Genomic DNA, 27,983 nt, shown 5'->3' with positions numbered 1-27,983 from the left:
AAAGACTAGACCAAGTAGTGGGAACAGCCTTACTTATAATTAGCCTTCCCTTTTGTGCAAAAAATGATTTTCTTGCTTCGTTAATCATGTTAGCTCCATCTGGTAAGTTTGTGCGATCTTACAGTAAAACCCCGGTGATTTAAGCTGATCAATCATCATTCTTTATGTTAAAGTCACATCTTCAAATACCATCAATGTCTCCCATGTAGTCTTTTTTTCCCTTTTCAAGCAAAGAGAGAACCGTATCACAACCAGTAAAGGTATAGGTCAGAAATAAGTGTGTGTGATCACTCATTGCCTAGTGCATTTCAAAGGCCATTGATAGATATTAATCCAAAGATTTTTGCCTCCCCAAACACAATCCATAGTTCGTCTGCCCCTATGTCACGGAATAGCGAAATAGTATTGACAGCATCATCAGTGACTGTTAATCATGACTCGTTTAAGTGCGTGTTTCACTGCATCAGACATATGCACCATGTCTCTTTATGTGAACATGGTGCTACACTTTAAATACATCACGTGGTGGATAAGATAGAATATCCTGAGCATTTGTTGCTACAACTACCATACTCATCAAAGACTTCATTCACTCTTGTTACAGTTTCAAGGTATTTTATTAAGGTAAGGACATAATACCCAATCATCATACTCGTTATGAAACACCTTGAAACTGTGACAACAGTGGATGTAGTGTCGGATGCGAACATAGACCATACTGGTAGTCTGAAAGCTGCTAAAAGAAGCCAGAGCAACATTTAGGGGAAAGGGAATACACAGACGAATTTAAGGTTAAAAACATCCTCAAAATTTGCAAAGTTTTCTGAGAGATGACGACAATAGGAAAGAACTTTTAAGTTTTTATTCACAGCAGCTTGCTCAATACAATTTTGAGTACAAGTTCGTTGTAGCAACAAATGCTGAGGATATTCTGTGTTATCCACCACTTGATGATGTTTTAAGTTTAGCACCATGTTTACACGAAGAGACTGACACTAGAATCAAGATCGATGTGTCTGATGCAGTGAAACACAGACTGAACTGAGTCATGACTCGAACAGTCGATACTGATGTCATTGCTGTTTCGCTATTCCGTGACATAGGGGAAAACAAAATTTGGTTTACATTTGGAAGGAAAAAAGCATAAGATATATATCAATCCATGACCTTTCAAATGCACTAGGCATTAAAAGATAACACGTTTGCTGGAAAAGGAACTGCGTTTGTGACATTAATGAAGTTTGAAGATGTGACTTTAGCATTTAGAGTGATGATTGACCAGCCAACATCACCACATGGATTTGATAAATTTAATGTCATTGAAAACAATACGTGGTTGTGTTGTAAGATCGAAAAAAAAGAAACAGATTTGGTTAACAAGGCAAGAAAATATGTGTTTTTGGAATTTATGGATGTGAGAAACAATACCGCCGTCTTTGTAAATGTGGGAAATCTGCTCTCCGATTGTGAATTGCGGCCCAACGAGTATGCTGATTGGGTATTATGTCCTTACCTTAATAAAATACCTTGAAACTGTAATACGAGTGGATGAAGTCTTGGATGTGTATGGTAGTTAAAGCAACAAATGGTCAGGATATTCTATCTTATCCACCACGTGCTGTATTTCAAGTTCAGCACCAAGTTGACATTTAGAGGCAGACACTAGAATCATGGTGCATGTGTCTGATGCAGTGAAACACGAACTTAAACGAGTCATGATTCGAACAGTCGTTAATGATGATGCTGTCACTACTAATTCGCTATTCCGTGACATAGAGGTAGACGAACTATGGATTGTGTTTGGGAGGGCAAAAGACTTTGGATTAATATCTATCAATGGCCTTACAAACGCACTAGGAAATGAGTGATCTGACACACTTCTTGTTATCCTTGCATTTACCTGTAGTGATATGGTTCTCTCTTTGCTTGAAAGGGGAACAAAGATTATGTGGGAGACATTGATTGCACTTGAAGATGTGACTTTAACATAAAGAATGATGATTGATCAGACTAAATCACCGGGGTTTTACTGTAAGATTAACAGATGGGTATAACATGCATGGTTAACGAAGCAAGAAAATAACTATTTGCGCAAAAGGGAAGGCTTTTTGAGGCTATTCCCTCAACTTCTAGTCTTTTCCGGCATGTAAATCATGCACATTACTTAGGTAGGTGTTTAGGGAGACGAGCTTGGGATTGGCTCTAATGCTACCTACTTCAGGCGGGGACAAAGAGGATAACTTTAAAAAAACTCTTTTTGAGGCCTCATCATTTTGTCAGAAGCTTGTACATTGTGGATGTAAGAAAGGATGCCGCGGTCATTTTGAATGTGGAAAATCGGGTATCCCGTGCACTGCGATGTGTGCATGTCGTGGTAATCGTTATATATGGCCGAAAATTGTAGTAATTTCAAATATGTTTTAGTACTATAGTGATTTTATTTTGTTTTAATCAATCTATCCAAAACTCTACATCGAAGAAATGGATTGAGGAGTCATCTTTGAAATTGTCGTCATATTTTTACCGGAAGTGTCAACTTTATATTTAAACATTTACAACATGATAGAATAAGTGGTTTTAGGGATAACGTAAAGCCAAAAGTTTAATGACCAGCACACAAAAAATCATTTCCTTTACATTTTAAAAAAAGTTGAATATTTGAATATTAAATTGATATTTCTATGTCCGCCATTTTAGATATTACCGGAAGTAAGGGTTTTTAAGACATATGTCTTACACATTGTATCCTTCAGAAGCACTAACGATAGGTTCCTGCACAATGTAATGATAGTAGCAATACGTTAAAACTCATTTCAATTACCCTCCCTAAAAAATAAGCTTATTTAAGTACAATGTCCGCCATGATGGATTTTAACCGGAAGTAGGGTTTTTGTAGACATCTAATCTATAAAATATATCTAAAAGTAGTACATAACAAAGGTTTGTACCAAATATTATCCTAGTAGCATGATAATAACACCTTTTCAAAAACTAGCCTTCGATATTAGGCTGATTCAAGTATGACGTCCGCCATTTTGGATTTTTCCGGAAGTGAGATTTTTTTTAAATGCTTCCCTATCTGAAATAAAAGAGTAATATTGAGGAAACACCACCTTAACATTTGCGGCAACAGGGACGATTTTTCGTTTCCTATTGTTAATTTTCCGTTTTTGGATGGTGATGTTCATTGGCACCATCTTACGGTGGTTATATTTTACAACTATTTCGCTACGTCCGTGTCTGTTGTGACGTTTTTTTTTTTATTATAACGAACGTTATCTATGTAATGCTGGTAATTAATTAAGCCAGTAATTTCGTAACCACAATTACTTAAAACATTTACAAATTCATCAATAAATATAAAAAAGTTTGGTTGTACCTCTAGAAAACTTATTTCAAACGGGATAGCACATCCTCATTTTTATGGAAATATTATTTACCCAAAAATTTAGAAACGATCTTGGTAAACTTATTGATCCTTCAAACAAAGTTATTTTAAAAGGTTACCAATTCAACACTGTAATTAGATCATTGAATATTGTTTTTATTGGTATTAATATTGATTTTATTATCAGTAAACTGAAAGCATTGTTAGATGTGTACTGATTTGTAATTTAGTTTTAAATGCATATTTTTTTACAAGTTGATAGTTGCTTTGAACTAGCTGTCAGTAACTACAAGTACTCTCAGATTAGTACTGAGCGCTTTTTCGTTGTTGGGAGATACAAGTACCCGGCCACGGCCACTCTGTGTTTTGTTAGATGTATTTCTATTTGTATCCATCTGATGAGTTAAGCCTTTTTCAGCTGATTTTTATAGTTCGTTCTTCTGTTGAAATGTTACACAACTGTCCCAGGTTAGTGGAAGGTTGGTATCCCTCGAACACGTTTAACCCCGCCACATTCTAAATTTATGTGCCTGTCCCAGGTGAAGACCCCGTAATTTAGTGGTTGACGTTTGTTGGTGTGTTACATATTTTATTCATTCATTTTTTTTGGTACTTAATTAATTAATGTTCCCGTTTGAATTGTCATTTCGGAGCCTTTTAAAGCTGACTATACGGTATGTGCTTTGCTCATTGTTGGCAGCCGTATGGTAACATATAGATATTAATTTCTGTGACATTTGGTATCTTGTGGAAAGTTGTCTCATTGGCAATCATACTACATCTTCTTTTTTATAGTACACATTTTTGTATCAATATTTTAAAGTGATATTGTTGTACGAGTCCTTACAGTTTCCGAGCACAACATCGTTTGTATGAAGTGTTTTGTCCTTAATCAAGTTTCTTTTTTTATTACCCTAAGAGAAATACGTATCTGGTCTTACTCATGTTCGTTTGTGCCATACAAGAAGTAGCACTAGACACAAAAAAGTAAATAACAAAATGTTTAATCATAGTGTAATCATGACTTTTTCATACATTTAACCAACTGTTTGTGTCATACATTTGTATGTAATAAGTTTCCTCCACAGATTTGATTTTCAATGTTATCATGGTGGAATATAATTCCTTTTCTGTGTATCCATTGTAAGATGCAGCATATATTTATCATTGGATAATATACAAAGGCCTTGAACAGTCATATTTCTCCAAAGAATTTGGCTCAAACTACAATAGTTATCCCTTTTAATGACACCTTTTCTAAAATTATTGATATGCATATACCATATATTAAATAACTAATAGTAATTTTTCCTTATTTTTAATGTAAAATGCAATCACAAATTTTGGGCGACAAAAAACTGGAAAAACATTACCATACTAAAGTTATTTCCGAAACAATGTCTGTTTTCGATAAGAAAATACGGACTGTCATACAGCTAAAACCCATAGTACATACGTTACCCGAACTTGATGTTCCTATAAAATCACTATGAAATCTTTATGAATCTGCAACTCTCCAAAAAACATTTATATTGCACACTAGCTTTTATGTTTGAAAACTGCAAAGACGCCAAGTGCTAACCTACTCATATAGCGGTGGACTGCTACCCTAATGTGAAATCCCGCTGCCTCAATTTTAAAGAATTTTGGTATGTTCAGCTAGCTGTAACGATGAATATGGTACTTTTTTTTAGGTGTTTAGTTAAAAAGATTTTATGAAGGTTAGCATATTATTTAGAAAGAAAATGCTTCAGCAAAGTGTAAAACCTAAAGTTTGTCTCATTTTATGGTCTGTTTGGTCTTTTAAAATTCTACAATAACCTCCAAAGAGGATAAATTGTACAGTATGTAGCTATTTGAAATCACACGCAGTTCAAAGTTGATTTAGATAGCGTACCAAACATTGGTTTGACACTTTTAAATAGGGTATACATTATAATAGTACTGTCAACTTTAGATGTATTCAATGCCAAATTATTACACAAATCCTGCTAAAAATGTTTATTTGTCTCATTTGCATGCTAAAATATGAAGCGATTCATTGTAAGGCTACTAAAGTGCAATATTTAGTTACGAGGGTAAAGCTAATGTAGTAAACATTTAAGACGGAACACTGTCTAATTTTAAACATGTCTGTGTTTGGTTGCCTAGAACAGTATACAATACAATTAATATGCATTGACATCCTAGAAATTCCCTTCTGAACTAATTAGGAATCGGTCAATAAATTGAAGTTATATGACCCCTTATATATATATATATATATATATATATATATATTGGAATATGCAATTATGTGTTCGTTGTCTTTTGTTTTTAATGTGACAAGCACTCCAAATCCACACATCGTTTATTCATCTTCTATTTTTGGTTTTGTCATACATTAAGGCTACTATGTTTCTCATACATGTGCATTTGTATGAAATGAGTATCTTCCATATATTTGGTTTCTAAAAAGTTTATGTGGTGAATTTTAATTCCTTTTTGTGTATCCATGGCAATGATTTCATTGATTCAAACAAAGCTGGGAAAAACAATGTGCAAAAACAGAACATTTTTCTGCCTTTTAGTACACGAAATTAGTAAAGAAAATGAAGATATAACATTGTTTATTCTTTCAAATTTGTATCTTAATGTGTATCTGTATCAAATTTATATAATAGAGATAATGTTATGCAACTGCTGTATTTAGTTACTAATTTGTTTGAAAAAAAGATTGCAAACTGAAATTACCGAATATTGCCCATTGCAGGAATCTTTGAATGGGAATACTTTTCAGAACTCTGACAACATATCTGTGTTTTTTTCCAGTTCACTCCATGACATTTCCTTTGTACAACATAACTGTGCTTATTTCAGCCAAATCAACGAAAGTGCCTTTGAGCAAATTATCAGTGTTCAACCCTGCCAAGCACGATATAAATGGGACCACACCACGTTTATTGATTTAGTTTTACTCGACATTTTCTATATTTCTGTATTGTATATCATGCAAAAAAAAAAAAAACAGTTCAAATGCTTGCAAAACTACATCAAACGGGTAAATAAAGATTCATACAAAGCCTTATCATATGAATTAAATATTTTGCTAGTTAGTGCTTACCTAGATAAGATGTTTATTTTTGAGTTCAAATAAGTATTTTCCAACATGAATTTGTATCAAGGTGACTGAACAAAAGAACATACAAATGTATTAAAAGTTACATTCATAGAAAGCTCTGCTTGATTGAGCTTTGGTACTTTTATAGAGGATTATTTTAGCTATGTCTGAAATCTATACATACATGCTAACAGTGCTTTTATCCTACATGAACGTTTATATTTTCTTCACATTTTCGGATGTTTATAGAAAAACAAGAATATACTGAAAAGAAAAGAATTATGGTCCAAAATTATTTCTAAAGCTTCAAGTAAATACGTTTTTGAGAAAGACAATTTATCATTAATATATTTTTATCAAACCAAAATCATGATAATTGCGTTCAAACCAAAATGATATAATGATATAAATACAGTTTCCTTAATCTATTTGTTAAAAGTTGCGATCATGCAGAGTTGGTGAATACAAAATCATACATTTATCTATTTATTGTGAAATTAATTTCTGAATTTTAATATAATATTTACTTTTACAAGCCTTCATCATGAGTCATTTACACTTGAAATTCCGTTTCTTTATGTTATACGTGTTCGGCTTGTTTGCAAAAGGCTTACTTATTACTATCAAGTGTGGTTTGTACGTATTAGCTGCTTTCTAACAATAAACTTGTTATACTTCATGGACTATCTTCTTTTGAATTTTTCGAGTTCAGGTTTTTTCGTTATGTCTCTACAGATTGATCTTTATATAATTGTTTGGCAATAAAAAATATGTGTGCACCTGTCATTAAAATGTACGTTTGCGTCTGTAGTTTTTCTGAGGCTTGTTTAAACGATTTCAGAATGCTTTGTTATACTTGAGTGCAGTCGATTGGTGTACGCAGAAACTATTATAACGTGTCTTATAAAAGTCATAATCAACTTGTTCCCTTGTTCCACGGTTTCAGATCTGCTTTGTTCCTTGCTCCGTTGACACAATTGTATTTAAGTCTTAATTTTCTACAAAATTCCTGAATATCTACCAACAGTTTATCAATGTGCAAATCTGGCAAAGTTGTACAAAAATATTGAGAATTTTTTTTCGGAATATTTTCTGAATAAAATTTGATTTATTCTTATGTGAACAATGTGACTTGTTACATCATTGGTGTTTTTTCTCCTCATTGTTGTGTTTTTTCATTATTATTTGATTTAAATATTGGGAAATTTCCCTTTTTTATAAAAAGGCCTCATATCATACAGGCGGTGACATATACAACACAATGAAATGTACATTACCCGTTGAAACCCGCAATCGATGGTGAACGAATTTGTTTGAGAATGAATCATCAAAAAGCATAAAATATAATGATTTATAGTTTGCAAACCAAAAATATTAACAAGTGAAATATGTTTTTCTTCAAAAAATCCCAAAAGAAATAAGTTTGAGTCGTTGTGTACATTGAATCACATTGGAAACAAGAACAGGTTGAATAGGTCGTATGAATAATTAGTTATAATTTCGGCAATTTCTATTCAAATATCCATGAGAAAAAGTGAGATCCCGCTTAGCGAATATAATGTAAGATGCGCTGGATCAAATCATCGAAATTTCTTCATTTTCCCATTTTATCAGTGTTCAGATAATACAACGTAACCAATGAGAATTAATAAAGAACATTATTTTGTTATAAGTAATACCGTCCGAAATTGAATAGATGAACGATAATCTAGAAGCCATTTTTTTATTATATACTTTCACTTTCGTTTTATATAGTTACTACGTTGTACTATATTATGACTTTCAGGACTAGATAATAATGTCGCTAATAGACGTTACCCCTGACGACGTTGCCAGCAACCATATCCTTGAAGATCTGTTAAACAGTGAAACCGGTAGGATACCATGAATGATATTATAAAGAACATTGTGAACATGATATAGTTATAGACAAAATGTAAATATTCATATTGAATATAAATATTTGGTGTATTTTTAGCTTTATTTTTTTCTTATTTTATGCACAGCGTGGACAAAATTAAAAAACTCTTCAATATATATATATATTATATATTATATATTATAGTATTATGACGCAACGTTATTGAACAATGACGTTACGTCATAATACTAATGTGTTCCCCATAACGACGTTCATATTCTTGAAAAGTCCTAAGATGGATGAAAGCGCTAGACAATGCTGCTTTTAAAACTCTTTTTGTGTATTTAATTTTTAAGATATATATATATATATATATATATATATACAGCGAAAGCAAATTTACAGATCTAACATTGTTGGGTTGATGTTTAGACGAGTTGTATATATATATATATAAACAAGTCTAAATTGAAAACTACGTTCAAACCTATGATTGCGTTGGATAAAACTGTGCACTTGACTTTCAATAATTTTGCCGTGTTTGCTAAAATAAATCTTGTAATACTATGCATGCATCATTTTTCTAATAGTGCTCGGAATTTATAAAACTTGCTGAATTGTGCATGCCCGATTATTCTGATCTTTGTCTTTTTGGGCATGCCCAGTTCTACAATTATCTGTACCCATTCATACCTGACTGGCAAGGGGATGTGTTTAAATTAATAGTCTGTGTAAACGACAAGCTACATTCAATACGCCCCTCGTCCTGAACATGCATGAACTATTTGCCACTAAAATTTATTTTCCACCTTTTTCGTAGCGAGTATTAATACATGTTATATTCAACCAAAATGTACACACTGATGTTTTAATGGACAATTTCTGATTTACGCTTGAAAACGTGAACCTTTATTTTATCGATGTTATACTCTTCAATAAAATCAATATTTTAATGTAAACTTAAACATAAATTTGCATCTGTTCGTTTCCATTATTTATTTCATATTCCGGTATGTTCATTTTTGGTTTGTATAAACGACTTTTAACGTCATAATCCAACTACGTTTTGTACGTCTATACTTTGGCGGACCATCGCACTTTAGCGTATGGAGGCATCGGACTTTAGCACTTTAGAGTCCTACATATGTATATATACATATTGTATAATAATAATGTATGTGTTTTATTGAATTAAAATAGAATCGTTCCTGCAATAAATAAGGACAACAGTAGTATACCGCTATTCAAACTCATAAAGCGACTGAGAGAACACAAATCCTGGTTACAAAGTAAAACCGAAGAAATCACATCAACTTTAAAAGAAAACAACGAAACTACAGAAACATCGAGGTGCAACAAAAACATACGACAATGCAACATATATACAAAGGAACTATTAGATAACAACTTCCACATTCCTGACTTGTTGGACATTTTTGTTTTTACATAAGACTTTGCCTGTTCCAAAATAGGAATATGACAGTTGTTATCCAGTCATTTGATGTGTTTCAGCTTTTAATTTCGCCATTTGATTAGGGAATTTTCTTTTAGAGTTTTCCTTTGAGTTCAGTATTTTTGTGAATGTTCATTTTTTATAACCTGGTTTTGTCACCAGCCAAACCTCTTGCTTTATAGTTATGTTAAATATACTGCTAAAATGACAACATTACATGACAAGAATACAGTATAAATAAATAGAAGATAACGGACAGATAAATACATAAATAAACCATATCATAGTACATTTCGACATGTTAACATCAGAAAAACAGCGGATGCCTAAAATAAACGCAGAACAGTAATTAAAAACAGCATACTAAAATAACGAACTGTGCGTACACGAATAGGTCTATTTACCATACAAATACGGATTACTAGTATGTGATAATCGTATAATGTTTAAAGTTCATCGTTGGAACCCGGCTGATGTTATAGTTTTATGTACATCTCTTGCAAGAAAATTGTGCTAGGTTTAGCTAGCTTTGATAATAGCTTAAATGCAGCGTTTTCTACCTAAAGAAACAGATGTATTAAGTCATGAATATGACAGTTGTTTTTATTTATTTGATGTCTTTGAGCTTTTGTTGCTGCCACATTTGATAAGGAACTTTAATTTTGCTTTATTGTTGGAGCTCGGTATTCCGTTATTTCACTTTTGTAACGGTGTTTTAAACATTTGAAATACATGCTGAAATATATTCCATATTATATGCGTCGATGGTTGGTTTTATGCTGAAAGAGATATAGTCCTATACAGTAAAATATGCATACAACTTTGAGTGTTATACAAATTTATCTGTGATCTGCCTTTACATATGTTTCTATAAATTAAAACGGCATTGGTTACACTCATTATACTATTGTTAGGTTCTGATCGGTTTTAAACTGTATCGTTAATCTTATAAACTTGGGTTTCCGATAAAATTGATAAACAATTCAAAAAACGAATAGAAAGTAGATCATATAAAGTAATCATGATAATTGAAAGCAATATTGGTGTATTAAAGTATCGGATATCAGAGACACATAATGTCTCTGTTGATATTTATCATGTTAATGACCGGCTTACTTTTATTTCATTTTCTGCACCAATCAGCAGTGCAACCATGTCCTTTTTTTTGGTTTTATCAGTAGTTTTCACATCTCAGACTGACTCAAATATAACAAAATTATTTGACTGTATCAGGAACCTATATATTTTCAGTTTTTTTGATACCTCAGGCTGACTCGTACAACAAAATTATTTGAACGCATCAACCAAGACTGACCATTTTTGCACCTCAAATGAGGAATATGTCAATATGTTTATTTATGTAGATGCCACAGACAGACTCTTACATTTTTTAAATCGCATCAACCACACTGACCATATTTGCACTTTATTATTTCTAAATCTATATGCACGTAGCCGCATAGTAAATCAATTATATTTTGAAGTCAGGATGGATTGTATAATGCAAATTACAACACTATTGGAACAAATAAAATTAAGAGTGCGAACATGTCCTTATTTATTCAATATATTGATACTTAAAAAAATCAGTAGTTTTGATACCTCAGCTGACTTGTACAACAAAATTATTTGACAGCATCAACCAAAACTTACCATATTAGCACTTTATGATGTAAATCTATATAGTCACACAATAATTCAGTAATAGTTTTGAGTCAGGATGTACTGTATTATACAATGACAGCAATATTGTATTGCCAGCATGTCCTCTCTTTATTCGCAACAAACATGACAAAATTTTAGTAGTTAATTTTAATTTAATGTGGCAGTTTGTCCTCCTTTTGTTCAATATAGTGATACGTAGCAACATTTTGGTAGTTTTGATACTCCAGGCTGACTCGTATAGCAAAGTTTTTTGACTGCATCAACCAAAACTGAACATATTTGCATTTTACTATGTAAATATACATATAGCTGCATTATAAATCAAGTTTTTTTTTTATATCAGGATTGATTGTATAATACAAATTAAAAGCAACATTGGAAAACAATGAATACAAAATCTTTCCCTCATATGTTTAGAGTGCCAGCATTTCATCTCTGTATTTGTAATATCGAGATGTCACTAAAATCAGACGTTAAGGATGGTTTCAATAATAAAACTATTCTACTGCATCATCCAACACTTTGTTGGTAGCTAAACATTAAGTGGCAAATACTTTATTAATGTTCACAAAGAGTATAATTTTTTCGGACGTCCTAGATATCATTTATAATCCGTAAAGACAAATCTCAATGATGTTGATATCCAATGGTATAAAAATACTGTTTCGATGCTTTGGATAACCTTTCTGTCAGACTTAAGTTTAAAAAAACTTTCCTTTCTTTTATGATAGCTGCATGAAATCACAAGTGTGTAATTGTATAGCCATTGTTAAATGTATATAAGAATATAAAATGAAAAAAAGATTTTTTCAATGTGTAGAATATCTCATGATATATAGAGTTTAACAAGGACAGTAATTTGCCGTACTGGGAAAAAGAGCAATACGTGTATTGTGTACACAATAAAAATCGAGATATAATATGAAAGTCTTAAAAACGATAATCATTCATAAGCAGACCTGTACCTATGCCTGGTCAGTAGCAGACCTATCCACAAGTCTGGTCAGGAGAAGACCTGTCAACAGGTATGGGAAGACCTGTTCTCAAGGCTGGTCAATAGCAGACTTGTGACAGGTCTGGTCTGGAGCAGACTTGTCAATAGGTCTGCAGCAGTCGTAAAAAACAGTCATCAGGTCAGGTCTACCAACGACGAATTTAAAATGCCTGTCTGCTTCAAATTACTCAAGTTAACTTGGAAAGTAGTCAACTAGTCTGCTCCAAGTTAACGTGTGTCCAGGTTAGGACTGAATTCATATGTAGGTAGTATAATTAAGATAGGTTCCTGATAAAAAAAAGACAGGATTATATGTTTGACCTCCTCCAAAATGCTTTGAACAGATTTGGGGATACTAAATTTATTTCTCCACTGATTCTTTACTTGACAGTCAAACTCATGAATCGAAAACAAACGGACAATGCCATGGCTAAAAATGAAAAAAAAACAGACACACAATAGTACACATAAAACAACATAGAAAACTAAAGAATAAGCAACACGAACCCCACTAAAGTCTTGCTTATAATAAACAACGTTGAATAGTACTACATTTAATGAAGGAATACCAAGTGTCTGTTGAAAACATTGCCCACCAAAAGTAACAAGTTCGTTGTAAAAACACCACTAACAAGTATTTAATCAGTTTCAAATTGATGTCATCTTGTTTGGATCAATCAGCCTTTTGCGAGTTATACTATGTCTGTTATTTTAAAAAGATATTTGTATCTACCTTGCTCATATTAGTTTGCATCTTGGATCCGCATCTGGAAATGAAATCTTATTATATCATGGTTTTTTTTCTTACCGTGCACATTTCCGTTAATGATCTACTTATTAAAATGAATTCGGTGACCCCATTGTATTTGTTCTTTTCAACATAATGGATACAAAAAAAAAGCTAGTTCACTTCAATGGATATTAAATATATTCCTTAGAAATATTTTTTGTATTTGGACTCCGATAGCATTTCCGTTAAATAAAGTATACAGAGCAATCCCTAATCGAACACATCTTAATTCTAAAAATACAACATATTTAGTGATTTCTTTATCAATAAAGTGTTTATGATATAAAATGAAAAATACTGTTATTCGTTATATAAATGGATCGATAGTTTTATCTGAATTTTCGACCTTTATATAAAGACAGATTCTGACAAATTCTGCTTTCGATATTTCTGAATTTTTCAGAAACATATCGTTCGTAATATTTTCCCAGCAATAAATATGATAAAAATTAAGATAAACTTTAAAGAAAGACAGAAAAAAAGTATAATGCGACGTTCATTTGCAAAGTATATTGAAAATAATAATCAAAACCATGAAAGATAACTCGAATCGTACGTATGATAGGTATGGGATACGTGTGTAAATACGTGATCTTATGTCTCAATAAAATAAAGGCGGGAATCTGAAAAACCACGTGTTAAATAAAAATGCAATCTTTCTATCATTTTTATATCATGACAAAACAAAAAAATATATGGACGAAAATTCCTGTGTGATATTTTAAAAGTCTTTGAAGGCTTTGTTTAAACTTAAGCGACATATTTAATCCAAATCGATGGTTGGCAATTACCCGTCAAATAAGGTCCGTACGTCGAGCTAGGTACGTATGTCATTGTATTGGAAATCATCTCTTTTGAACCCTAAAATAGTTTAAACTGTCGTTTTGAAGATGCTGCCTTATCAACTTACTGTCAACTTGCCGAAATGGTCATTGTGGCAAATGTTTCAGATCGAGGACGGTCACATTCACACAACTTTGATAAGCAGACAATTTAATCATTTCAGTTCGCAGAATAGTTATCAAAAGTACCAGGATTATAATTTAGTACGCAAGACGAGCGTTTCGTCTACATAAGACTCATCAGTGACGCTCATATCAAAGTAATCATAAAGCCAAACAAGTACAAAGTTGAAGAGCATTGATGATCCAAAATTCAAAAAAGTTGTGCCAAATACGGCTAAGGTAATCTTTCCCATAGATCTGGTATGGGATACGTGTGTAAATACGTGATCTTATGTCTCAATAAAATAAAGGCGGGAATCTGAAAAACCACGTGTTAAATAAAAATGCAATCTTTCTATCATTTTTATATCATGACAAAACAAAAAATCAGGATCTGCTTACCCTTCCGGAGCACCTGAGATCACCCCTAGTTTTTGGTGGGGTTCGTGTTGTTTATTCTTTAGTTTTCTATGTTGTGTCGTGTGTACAATTGTTTTTCTGTTTGTCTTTTTTATTTTTAACCATGGCGTTGTCAGTTTGTTTTAGATTTATGAGTTTGACTGTCCCTTTGGTATCTTTCGTCCCTCTTTTATAACAAATATCCTTTCTTGTCAACCTCAATACTATTATCATTTTAATGTGTTCATTGAGATTTTCTGTTTACTTTCTTTTCTCATATTATTGGTTGGTGTAATTGATTTTTCAACCCGAACCAGGGATATGGATTGCAGACGGGTGATCTAAAAGTATTCAAATCCGTTTTTCTCTGGTCATTGTCTAGGTATAGCTGTCAATCAAATGAAACCCCTACTTTTATTTAATCTATTTGTTTCTGCATCTCTCATGCAATTCTAGACATCGTGATTGATTAAAATTAATGCGACACAATGAGCAGTTCAAACATCCACGAAACAATGAAAGTACATATCACTTATGCATTGACGATCTATTTCATATCAATAACTCGCTTTTAACTTGGTTGCCCAGGTTGAACAAAGCAAGTTCTGTAACAATTTCCATTTATTTATTTATATACATTTATCTTATCTAGGATTATATTTAATGTTAAGGCTTATTTTCGCTAACACCGGACTATATAGTCAAGCAGACTTTTCATGTGTATCATCTGATCAGGCACAAATAACTCGAAACATGGCCATTAAGTAAAGCACACACTTGTGCTGAGTCTAGAGTTGGTAAAAATAGCTGTTTGGTATTAAAGTTATCAGTTTAGGACGTGGATATCCCAAAGCGAATTATTACAACACTCAGGTAGGTATAAAAAAGAAGATGTGGTATGATTGCCAATGAGACAACTATCCACAAAAGACCAAAATGACACAGACATTAACAACTATAGGTCACCGTACGGCCTTCAACAATGAGCAAAGCCCATACCGCATAGTCAGCTTTAAATGGCCCCGATAAGACAATGTAAAACAATTCAAACGAGAAAACTAACGGCCTTATTTATGTAAAAAAATTAACGAAAAACAAATATGTAACACATAAACAAACGACAACCACTGAATATACAGGCTCCTGACTTGGGACAGGCACATACATAAATGATGTGGCGGGGTTAAACATGTTAGCGGGATCCCAACCCTCCCCCTAACCTGGGACAGTGGTATAACAGTACAACATAAGAACGAACTATAAAAATCAGTTGAAAAAGGCTTAACTCATCAGATGGACAAAAATATAAGTGGACGTGGCCGGGTACTTATACATCCCGACACAAAAAGACACAATGAACAGATCTGAGAGTACTCGCAGTTATCTGACAGCTAGTTCAAACGAAAAAAAATCATGCATCTAAGACTAAACTATCAATCCGTACACATCCAACATCCAATGGATTTCGTGTAAAGACATCATAAACAGCCAGAGAAAAACATGACCTTGTGCAATGCCAAGTTACAGGTATCGACAGATTGTAGATCCATGAATATGTATATATATAACATACTAGTAAAATTTAGTAAGCTTTTAATCTACTGATAACAAAACCAACATTTATTCCAATAAAAACAATATTTAATGATCTTATTACGGTGTTAAATAGGTAACCTTTTAGAATAAGTTTTTTTTAAAGGAGCGACAAGTTTACATGGATCATTTCTAAATTTCCGGGCACGGTTAACAACATTTCTGTAAAAATGAGGATGTGCTATCCCGTTTGAAATAAGTTTTCTACAGGTACATCCAAACTTCAAAACCAAATCTTTATATCTATGGAAAAATTTAGTAAATGTTTTCAGTAATTTATGGTAACGATATCCCTGGTTTAATAATTTACCAGTAATACATAGGTTGCGTTCGCTAAAATAAAAAACGTCATAACAGACACGGGCATAGCGAACAAGTTGTGAACTATGAGACATTTTTTACTTATTTATATACTTCATTTAGGTATATTTTGCTGTCGAGATGATATTTGAATTTTCTTACTCGCGGTCCAGAATGTCCGAATAATTGCTATATCGTGCAAATGTATAGTTAAAGTAATTTTGGGATTCAATATTTATGTTGCAGGGGTTTTTAGGCCCAGTTTTGGTGTGCGTACAGCAAGTACTCAAACCATTGACTGGTCGGTGATATATGGTGTCGGAGATACAAATGGTATTATTTGTAATATGGTCACAACTCGATGTTTGTTGATATCAATTACAACGCCTGGAGTTGGTTAAATTATCCGTTAGAAATATCCAAAGAGGTCCGGTTAAAAATGTTTAACGAATCTAGCAGTCCGTGCAGTGTTATACAGTTTCAAGTCGGCATTGCTCATTAAAGTTACCATTGCAGTAAAAGTATAAAATCAAGTGTTCAATTTAGAATCAACCAAAGATGTATGAAAATAGTTATTTTCTGTCCGTTTTATATTAAAAGAAATTCAAGGGGAATAACCCAAAGTTATTCTAAAGAACATGTAACATTCAACCTTTATCGGGAATTTTGCAGAGTTGATGGAGGTTTGCGGACTGTAACTGTTTAGTTTCATTTTGTTTATTTCATAGTAGAATATTTAATTCTGTTTTGTGTGTGCTTACTTAGTTATATTTGCATGTTTTCATTTTATTATTTCATTTATGTTGAATTTACTTTACTTTTGTTTTGTTTATTAAATTTATATTTAAATTTAGTTTTGTATAATATTGGCCACTTGACAATCCAAAGAACTTAATTCGTTACAAGTTCGAAAACCCAATCTAGGTGAAATCGGGAAAGGGAAGGAAAAGGAAACAAATGTATATACTGTACTGCTCTTCCCATAATTATACCTCCATTATTTGAAGTTCCACTATGTTTTAGTTTATACTGTCACTTCATCACATCATCAATTCAGGATAAAATACGTCATAAAATAAATACTGATATCGGAAACGGTTATCAGATCGGCATACAACCCAAAAAAAGTTATCAATCAAAGTTTTAATGTTTATCAATTCGATACATTTTCCGCATCAAAGTTTCCGTGAAGATACACCTCACTTTTTACTAATTCAATCTTCAACTAAAAGTTACACTACAAGTCTGGTTTCCGATCTTCTGATTAATATGTATAACATTCTTGTAATGAACGACAAGAGCCTTCGTAACTACATATCTACTTTATTTGGTTTCAACTTTTTATCATAATTTCCTATTTCCACGAAATGAAAAATGTCCAACACTTGAAGGTTCTGTTTACTCACATGCCATTATTCATCATTTTTTCTTCTCACTAAATCAACCTTCGTCTCACTATCTTATCTCACAAATACAGACCACATACATATTTCATAATTTTCGGCTTTGTAATATAAACACTTAAACTTCTTTTGTGTATTTCTATTTGTTTCGGTATATTTTTATCTTTATTGTATCGTTTGGCTGGTTTGTTAGATATTGCTTGCTCTACCTGTGCAGACCTTTAACAAACTGTTTCAACTCTTGCTTGTTCTCTTGTTATTGCATTTTATAAAGGATTTACATCGTTTTCATTCTCGTCATTTTCTTATTCATTTTCATCAAAGTGTATGTATATTTCCTTTTGCGGTTCTTTAATCACGCAAATGTATTCCTAAGCACTTTTTCTTTACCTCTGTTAAAATTTTTTAGAATTCATTAAAACTTAGGTGAATACTTTTCAATTCTGTCTTCTGTTTTCGTAATTGCCTTTTACGTTTCCGTATAGGAAGTAGTAGCTTTTCAATTTGACTAACCATTGTTGCTGTGTTCATCTCTGCGTTGAGGGTCATAAGTTTTAAATCAAGCCAACTTTCACGACAGTTTGTACATCATAAATCAAATTAATGTTGTCCCATGTTTGAACTTTCTTTAGTCTTTTCAATTCATTGAATTTGTGATCGACCAGTGTATCTGCCCTGTCAAATTTTATATCCATCGCCGAAATTTCCCTAAAATCATTGTCAACACCTTTCATGTAAAGTAAAAAAACTATTAGAATAATAAAATACAAAGTTTATCAATAAGCATGATACTCTTTATGTTGTTTCCTCCTTTCACTTGGGAACTTTAAAATCCAGACATTTATCATACTTCTGCATGGTTGTAAAAATGTTAAAAGAATTAGCCATTTAAAGGATTTTTTCGTTGTCATTTGAATTTAAAAGTAATCACAATACCAGTGAAAATGGTCTTTTTGACTTCATTTTGTCTTTAAATTGCCATCGATATCGTTGAGTAAATTGAGTCTCTATTTGTGGACACTGAAAACCACCGTTGCCGGAAAACAGATTCCTTCTGTACAAAGACAATGGTTTTGGGGAAGGGGTTGTATTTCAATCTGTTCAACATATGAACACTTGAAAAATCTTAGACAGTGTACATAAATTTATTGCGACGGGACTTTCCGAACTTGTCTTAAGCCATGTGTACAATACTTATCTATCCTCGAAGTGTACCTAAATATGGTACTGTGTTTTGTAAACTTTTAAAATGACTGATCCGATCTCCGTGGATATAATTAAAAGTTGGAGGAACTTTCACCATGAAAAAATAAATGGTGTCCTGATCGAAGCATTTCATTCCTTCATTTCAATGTTAGGAATTGTGATATATTGCTTATTTTATTTATTTCAGTATAGAATAACAAATATTTTTATGAATTTTCATTTGTAATAATCTACATTGCTCCCCCTTAGTTAAGAATGATGCCTGGGTTTCCCATTTCGTTTTCATGCTATATAAGCTGGATATTTTTTCGGCACCGACTACGGTTACATAGAAATGTAACAATAATAAACAAATATTGTTACATTGGATTTTGTTAAACGCTGAAGAAAAGATTTTGTGGGCAAACGTTTTCAACTTAATTTTTTAATGCCTCTAAATAGAAGAGGGACGAAAGATACCAGAGGGACAGTCAAACTCATAAATCGAAAATAAACTGACAACGCCTGGCTAAAAATTAAAGAAGACAAACAGACAAACAATAGAATACATGACACAACATAGAAAACTAAAGAATAAGCAACACGAACCCCACCAAAAACTAGGGGTGATCTCAGGTGCTCCGGAAGGGTAAGCAGATCCTGCTCTACATGTGGCACCCGTCGTGTTGCTTATGTTATAACAAATCCCGTAAATTTTGAATTATTAAGTGACAGAACGTCATCTATATAGTGGAAAGTAGAGTTAAAGGATATTGCTAACTTTTTATAATTCTTCCTAAGAAGGTCCTGTATGAAGGCAACCTCATAATAATAAAGAAACAAGTCGACAAGAAGTGGGGCACAATTGGTTCCCATTGGAATGCCGACAGTCTGTTGAAAAACACGTCCTCCGAACGTAGCCAATGTATTGTCAATAAAAAAAATCAAGCATCTTGATAATGGCAGTTTCAGAGAATTTTTTGTTAGAATCAGAGTCATCCTTTACAAAATAGGATTTATCCCTCTCTAAGACAATATACTTGTATCTACATTGGTCATTCTTTTTTTATGAAACAAAGCAATACCAACTCTTTCAACTTGTCTTTCTGGTAGCTTATTTCATAGTTATATGCTATGCAACATTCATCTTTGGATTCTGAATGTAAACCGGAAGACCGGATGTATCAATACGATTGTAAACTATGGAGTGAATTCGAAATTACGATACGAAATTTCTTAAGATATTATCAAGTTGCAGTTGATATTTATGTATTTACTTTTAAACTTGTAAAAATATTAAATATTAGAGATTACTGCTTTGCTCGTGTTATATGGCATGCATAATGTTTAACGTCTGATGTTGTACTCGTTTGAATATAGGGATACCTATTGCATTAGTCGTCAATATAAGCACGTGTTCGGTTTTATAACGTTTTTCTTTATTACTGGATAAAATATTTATTTTTTTAATCTAAATGTCCATTTGCGGAAAACATATTCAATAAATGCACTTAGTCGTCTCTCTTGTTCTCCGGTCAGTTGTGTTGATCTACCTGTACAAGTGATTATTGTACTTTGCCAAGATATCCCTCAGGTGTTGAAAATCGTAATCAAGTCTACCCTTTAGATTATAATACAATTACCATAGGGTTAATTGATTGTAATTGCTAACAAAAATGGCGGCGGCTCAAAAAACGAAAACAAATTTTGACAATGGCGGGTATCATTTGACGATGGTTAAAGACAATTAAACAATGGAGGGGACCATTTCGAGAAGACGGATGATATCGTAAAACATTTCATTGAGATCCCTGTGATCGCAATATCATTGACTACAGACGTAATTTAAAAAAACTGACAGTTAAAATTCGACAAATCATTGGGCAACGGTGATGCCCAATATAAGTCATCTATGATTTTGAGCTCGCTCTGGTAGCAGCAATCGGAACTACACAATTAGATAAGTGGGTATTTTTTTCCCATTTTAATCAGAGTATGTTGTGAAAAAACTAGAACGTGGATTATGTAGTAAATAACAGACGACAATCAGCAGTAAAAAAGCTAGTCTACAAAATTATGTATAATGTTTAACGTCAGACATTGTACAACATGTTTCTATGAAATACCAATTGCTGTTGTGCGACCGAATATTTGTTTTTTTGAAATCATTTTAAAAAACTTTGACACTTTCCTGGAATGAGGGACTTTTTTGACTTCTTTGAAAGAAACTGCTTGAAGTGGTTGTTTTCTCCTTAGATGGAAGAAATATAAACAAAAGAACAAACAACATCGTTGAAAGAAAGTGTAAACCTATTTAATTTAAAAGAAAATTGATGCGGTTCGGAGCAACTACCACAAATACAATATATATATATATGCATTTGAACAATTAGACGGATCAAAAAGGGAGGGAGTCGGAATGGGACCGCTGACTTAAAAATTTGAATAATATTACTTGGGTACCCCGCCCCTCTTTTAAAAACATCTGTATTCGGCAATGAAGGTGCAAATGATTTGATTGTCAAACTATATTTTTGAAATACACAAGTGCGTTAATCATAATCATGCGCGTTTTCTTTGACGAAAATGATATAGCAGTAGGAAATCATATTATCATACATTATCAATCACAGTGCAACCAATATGTCTAGTTTAATACACCCGTCTACGGGACGTATTATGGTATACCGTTGTCCATCCGTCCGTCTCCGTCAACATGTTGTACAATAACTCAAAATCGCTCTAAACAATTTGCATGAAACTGTGGTAAATTGTTTATATATCTGTTCACGTGGGTTACCTTCTGATTTTATCAATTGTAGATTTGACGTTTCCAAAATGTAAGATTCTATTCTTAAAAATTTTCAAGGGCAAGTATTCAAAAGTGCCTCAAGCAGTTTTCATGAAAATAAGTCACTGTTTTCATATTCATTATTATAACCTACTTTCATTTTTTTTTCATGAAAGTGAAAATTTATGGACCTGTTTTCGTTGAAAAAGCAAAATAATATTGATAAATATTTCTAATTTGATCAAGGTGTTTACATGAAAAACAAGTAATAACGAAGTCATGCATTGCCCCAAAAAACAAAGTACTGACGGATTATCTAGCAGACACGCAACATACGTCTTACACCAGAAAAGAATCATATCTGGAACTACAGCTAGCATAATTTCAAACTGTTCCTTTCATACTATAGAGCATGACCGAAAAGACATTTATTGTCTAAATGCACATTTGGTGCAGTTACTTTGGTATCGATTATATTTTACTATATCATCGAACAAGTGTATGTGTTATGACAGATTCAACGATACAAATTTAAATGCACAATATCGCTGTCAATCATCCGGTAAAGATGAATATTCATTACTACCCTTGGTAGTTAACGTCCCTCGATGGTTAACTTTAAGTGCCTTCCATATAGGAGGACTGAATTGTATGTTAACCACCGACGGTAGGTATAGACAAATACTGTTGATAGACGGTATATTGGAGCACTATATTGTATGTTAACCACCGACGGTAAATATAGACAAATACTATTGATATACGGTATATTGGAGCACTATATTGTATGTTAACCACCGACGGTATGTATAGACAAATACTGTTGATAGACGATATATAGGAGGACTGTATTGTTTGTTAACCACCAACGGTAGGTATAGCCAAATACGGTTGATAGACGGTATATCGGAGCACTATTTTGTATCTTAACTACCGACGGTAGGTATAGACAAATACTGTTGATAGACGGTATATAGGAGCACCATATTGTATGTTAACCACCGCCGGTATGTATAGCCAAATACGATTGATAGACGGTATATAGGAGCACTATTTTGTATCTTAACTACCGACGGTAGGTATAGACAAATACTGTTGATAGACGATATATAGGAGGACTGTATTGTATGTTAACCACCAACGGTAGGTATAGACAAATACTGTTGATAGACGGTATATAGGCGGACTGTATTGTATGTTAACCACGGACGGTAGTTATAGCCAAATACTGTTGATAGACGATAAATAGGAGGACTGTATTGTATGTTAACCACCAACCGTAGGTTTAGCCAAATACGGTTGATAGACGGTATATAGGAGCACTATTTTGTATCTTAACTACCGACGGTAGGTATAGACAAATACTGTTGATAGACGGTATATAGGAGCACTATATTGTATGTTAACCACCGACAGTATGTATAGACAAATACTATTGATAGAAGGTATATTGGAGGAATGTATTGTATGTTAACCACGGACGGAATGTATAGACAAATACTGTTGATAGACGGTATATGGAAGGACTGTATTGTATGTTAACCACGGACGGTAGGTATAGCCAGATACTGTTGATAGACGGTATATAAGAGGACTGTATTGTATGTTAACCACCGACGGTATGCATAGACAAATACTCTTGATAGACAGTATATTGGAGCACTATATTGTATGTTAACCACCAACGGTAGGTATAGCCAAATAATGTTGATAGACGGTATATAGGAGCACTATTTTGTATCTAAACTACCGACGGTAGGTATAGACAAATACTGTTGATAGATGGTATATAAGAGGACTGTATTGTATGTTAACCACCGACGGTAGGTATCGACAAATACTGTTGATATACGGTATATAGGAGCACTGTATTGTATGTTAACCACCGACGTTAGGTATAGCCAAATACAGTTGATAGACGGTATATAGGAGCACTATATTGTATGTTTACTACCGACGGTAGGTAGGGACAAATCCTGTTGATATATGGTATATTTGAGCACTATATTGTATGTTAACCACCAACGGTAGGTATAGATAAATACTGTTGATAGAAGGTATATAGGAGGACTGTATTGTATGTTAACCACCGACGGTAGGTATAGCCAAATACTGTTGATATACGGTACATAGGAGCACTATATTGTATGTTAACCACCGACGGTAGGTATAGATAAATACTGTTGATAGAAGGTATATAGGAGGACTGTATTGTATGTTAACCACCGACGTTAGGTATAGCCAAATACTGTTGATAGATGGTATATAAGAGGACTGTATTGTATGTTAACCACCGACGGTAGGTATCGACAAATACAGTTGATAGACGGTATATAGGAGCACTGTATTGTATGTTAACAACCGACGTTAGGTATAGCCAAATACTGTTGATAGACGGTATATAGGAGCACTATATTGTATGTTTACTACCGACGGTAGGTAGAGACAAATACTGTTGATATATGATATATTTGAGCACTATATTGTATGTTAACCACCGACGGTAGGTATAGATAAATACTGTTGATAGAATGTATATAGGAGGACTGTATTGTATGTTAACCACCGACGGTAGGTATAGCCAAATACTGTTGATATACGGTACATAGGAGCACTATATTGTATGTTAACCACCGACGGTAGGTATAGATAAATACTGTTGATAGAAGGTATATAGGAGGACTGTATTGTATGTTAACCACAGACGGTAGGTACAGCCAAATACTGTTGATATACGGTACATAGGAGCACTATATTGTATGTTAACCACCGACGGTAGATATAGACAACTGTCAATAGACTGTGTAATGGAGCACTGTATTGTATGTTAAACATCGACGGTAGGTATTGTACATAGCTCAATTCCATTCCATTCAATTTTATTTATTTTTTAATTTTCAGCAGAAAATAGTATTTCTAACAATTAAATTGAACTTATTTGATCTGACGTTGACACACGGTTTTTATTTACATCGATGTCAATCATCCGGTAAAGATGAATATTCATTACTACCCTCGGTGGTTAACGTCCCTCGCTGATTGACTATAAGTGCCGACCTATTCACATTTAGGCAATTAATTTCTCCTCAGTAGTGGTCGAGGTAAACATATTTGAACATCCAAAATAAATGTCATTGTTGAAAAGCAGATCAAAACCATAACAGACCTATAGTATAACCAAATCCGGACAAAAGATGAGAGCTTTGTACGAGGATGATATGTTCCTTAATTCAAAATGATATATTTTTGAAGCCCAGGTGGTCGTGTGGTCTAGCGGGACGGCTACAGTGCATGCTATTTGGTGTCCCGATATCTCAGTAGCATGGGTTCGAATCCCAGCGAGGGAAGAACAAAACATTTGCGAAAGCAAATTTACAGGTCTAACAGTGTTGGGCTGATGTTTAGACGAGTTGTATATACATTATATACACAGCCATGTATCACCATCACTGCTGGTGATCCGATGGATACATCTGTTGTAGAGTTTTCACTGGCCCAGACGTACTTATAAATATAGTTATTTTCTCTGATTGTATCTTAAATTAATTTGTAGGATCCTTTACTATAGATAATTTAGTTGATCTGTAAAAATAACATCTCCATGCCTTATATATCATGTACTGTAGTACGACGCTAGATTAAAACTGACGTGGAAAGGTAACACATGGCCAGCGAAAGCTTCATTTTTTGAAGCCCAGGTGGTCGTGTAGTCTAGAGGGACGGCTACAGTGCAGGCGATTTGGTGTCACGATATCTCAGTAGCATGGATTCGAATCCCGGCGAAGGAAGAACACAAAATTTGCGAAAGCAAATTTAAAGGTCTAACATTGTTGGGTTGATATGTAGACGAGTTGTATATACATTATGTACACATCCATGCATCACCATCACTGCTGGTGATCCGATGGATAAATCTGTTGTAGAGTTGTCACTGGCTCAGACGTATTTATAAATATAATTATTTTCTGTGACTGTATCTTACATTAATTTGTATGATCCTTTACTATAGATAATTTAGCTGATCTGTAAAAATAACATCTCCATACCTTATATATCATGTACTGTAGTACGACGCTAGATTAAAACTGACGTCGAAAGGAAACACATGGCCAGCGAAAGCTTCATTTTTTGAAGCCCAGGTGGTCGTGTGGTCTAGCGGGACGGCTACAGTGCAGGCGATGTGGTGTCACGATATCTCAGTAGCATGGGTTCGAATCCCGGCGAGGGAAGAACAAAAACATTGCTCTAACATTGTTGGGTTGATGTTTAGACGAGTTGTATATACATTATGTACACAGCCATGTATCACCATCACTGCTGGTGATCCAATGGATAAATCTGTTGTACAGTTGTCACTGGCTCAGACGTACTTATAAATATAGTTATTTTCTCTGACTGTATCTTACATTAATTTGTAAGATCCTTTACTATATATAATTTAGCTGATCTGTTAAAATAACATCTCCATGCCTTATATATCATGTACTGTAGTACGACGCTAGATTAAAACTGACGTGGAAAGGTAACACATGGCCAGCTAAAGCTTCATTTTTTGAAGCCCAAGTGGTCGTGTGGTCTAAAGGGACGGCTACAGTGCAGGTGATTTGGTGTCACGATATCTCAGTAGCATGGGTTCGAATCCCGGCGAAGGAAGAACAAAAAATTTGCGAAAGCAAATTTAAAGGTCTAACATTGTTGGGTTGATATTTAGACGAGTTGTATATACATTATGTACACAGCCATGTATCACCATCACTGCTGGTGATCCGATGGATAAATCTGTAGTAGAGTTGTCACTGGCTCAGACGTAGTTATAAATATAATTATTTTCTGTGACTGTATCTTACATTAATTTGTAGGATCCTTTACTATAGATAATTTAGCTGATCTGTAAAAATAACATCTCCATGCCTTATATATCAGGTACTGTAGTACGACGCTAGATTAAAACTGAAGTGGAAAGGAAACACATGGCCAGCGAAAGCTTCATTTTTTGAAGCCCAGGTGGTCGTGTGGTCTAGCGGGACGGCTACAGTGCAGGCGATTTGGTGTCACGATATCTCAGTAGCATGGATTCGAATCCCGGCGAAGGAAGAACACAAAATTTGCGAAAGCAAATTTAAAGGTCTAACATTGTTGGGTTGATATGTAGACGAGTTGTATATACATTATGTACACAGCCATGCATCACCATCACTGCTGGTGATCCAATGGATAAATCTGTTGTAGAGTTGTCACTGGCTCAGACGTATTTATAAATATAATTATTTTCTGTGACTGTATCATACATTAATTTGTAGGATCCTTTACTATAGATAATTTAGCTGATCTGTAAAAATAACATCTCCATGCCTTATATATCAGGTACTGTAGTACGACGCTAGATTAAAACTGACGTGGAAAGGAAACACATGGCCAGCGAAAGCTTCATTTTTTGAAGCCCAGGTGGTCGTGTGGTCTAGCGGGACGGCTACAGTGCAGGCGATTTGGTGTCACGATATCTCAGTAGCATGGGTTCGAATCCCGGCGAGGGAAGAACAAAAAAATTGCTCTAACATTGTTTGGTTGATGTTTAGACGAGTTATATATACATTATGTACACAGCCATGTATCACCATCACTGCTGGTGATCCAATGGATAAATCTGTTGTAGAGTTGTCGCTGGCTCAGACGTACTTATAAATATAATTATTTTCTCTGACTGTATCTTACATTAATTTGTAGAATCCTTTACTATAGATAATTTAGCTGATCTGTTAAAATGACATCTCCATGCCTTATATATCATGTACTGTAGTACGACGCTAGATTAAAACTGACGTGAAAAGGTAACACCTGGCCAGCGAAAGCTTCATTTTTTCAAGCCCAGGTGGTCGTGTGGTCTAGCGGGACGGCTACAGTGCAGGCGATTTGGTGTCACGATATCTCAGTAGCATGGGTTCGAATCCCGGCGAGGGAAGAACAAAAAATTTGCGAAAGCAAATTTAAAGGTCTAACATTGTTGGGTTGATGTTTAGACGAGTTGTATATACATCATGTACATAGCCATGTATCACCATCCCTGCTGGTGATCCGATGAATAAATCTGTTGTAGAGTTGTCACTGGCTCAGACGTAC

General features: G+C 33.8%; 1 protein-coding gene across 5 annotated transcripts in view; it reads right to left on the bottom strand.

Moving 5' to 3' along the window:
• The window catches only part of LOC143071229 (beta-1,3-galactosyltransferase 1-like), a 42,646-nt gene that overhangs the window by 4,577 nt on the left and 10,086 nt on the right, over positions 1-27,983 (bottom strand). Inside the window, exon 1 of one of the 5 annotated variants that reach the window (XM_076245414.1) lies at positions 6,492-6,738. The exons of 2 other annotated variants lie outside the window; for them this stretch is intronic. The gene's annotated coding sequence lies outside the window, so the exon portion shown is untranslated. Of the gene's footprint in view, positions 1-3,379; positions 3,870-4,844; positions 5,558-6,491; positions 6,739-27,983 lie in introns of those variants that run through there. 2 more of the 5 variants (XM_076245438.1, XM_076245432.1) reach the window with 2 other exon arrangements.

This window comes from Mytilus galloprovincialis, chromosome 1, assembly GCF_965363235.1.
Source record: "Mytilus galloprovincialis chromosome 1, xbMytGall1.hap1.1, whole genome shotgun sequence".
Lineage (NCBI taxonomy): Eukaryota > Metazoa > Mollusca > Bivalvia > Mytilida > Mytilidae > Mytilus > Mytilus galloprovincialis.
Note: the sequence above shows the minus strand (reverse complement) of the source record. Positions and strands in the feature narration are given on the sequence as shown.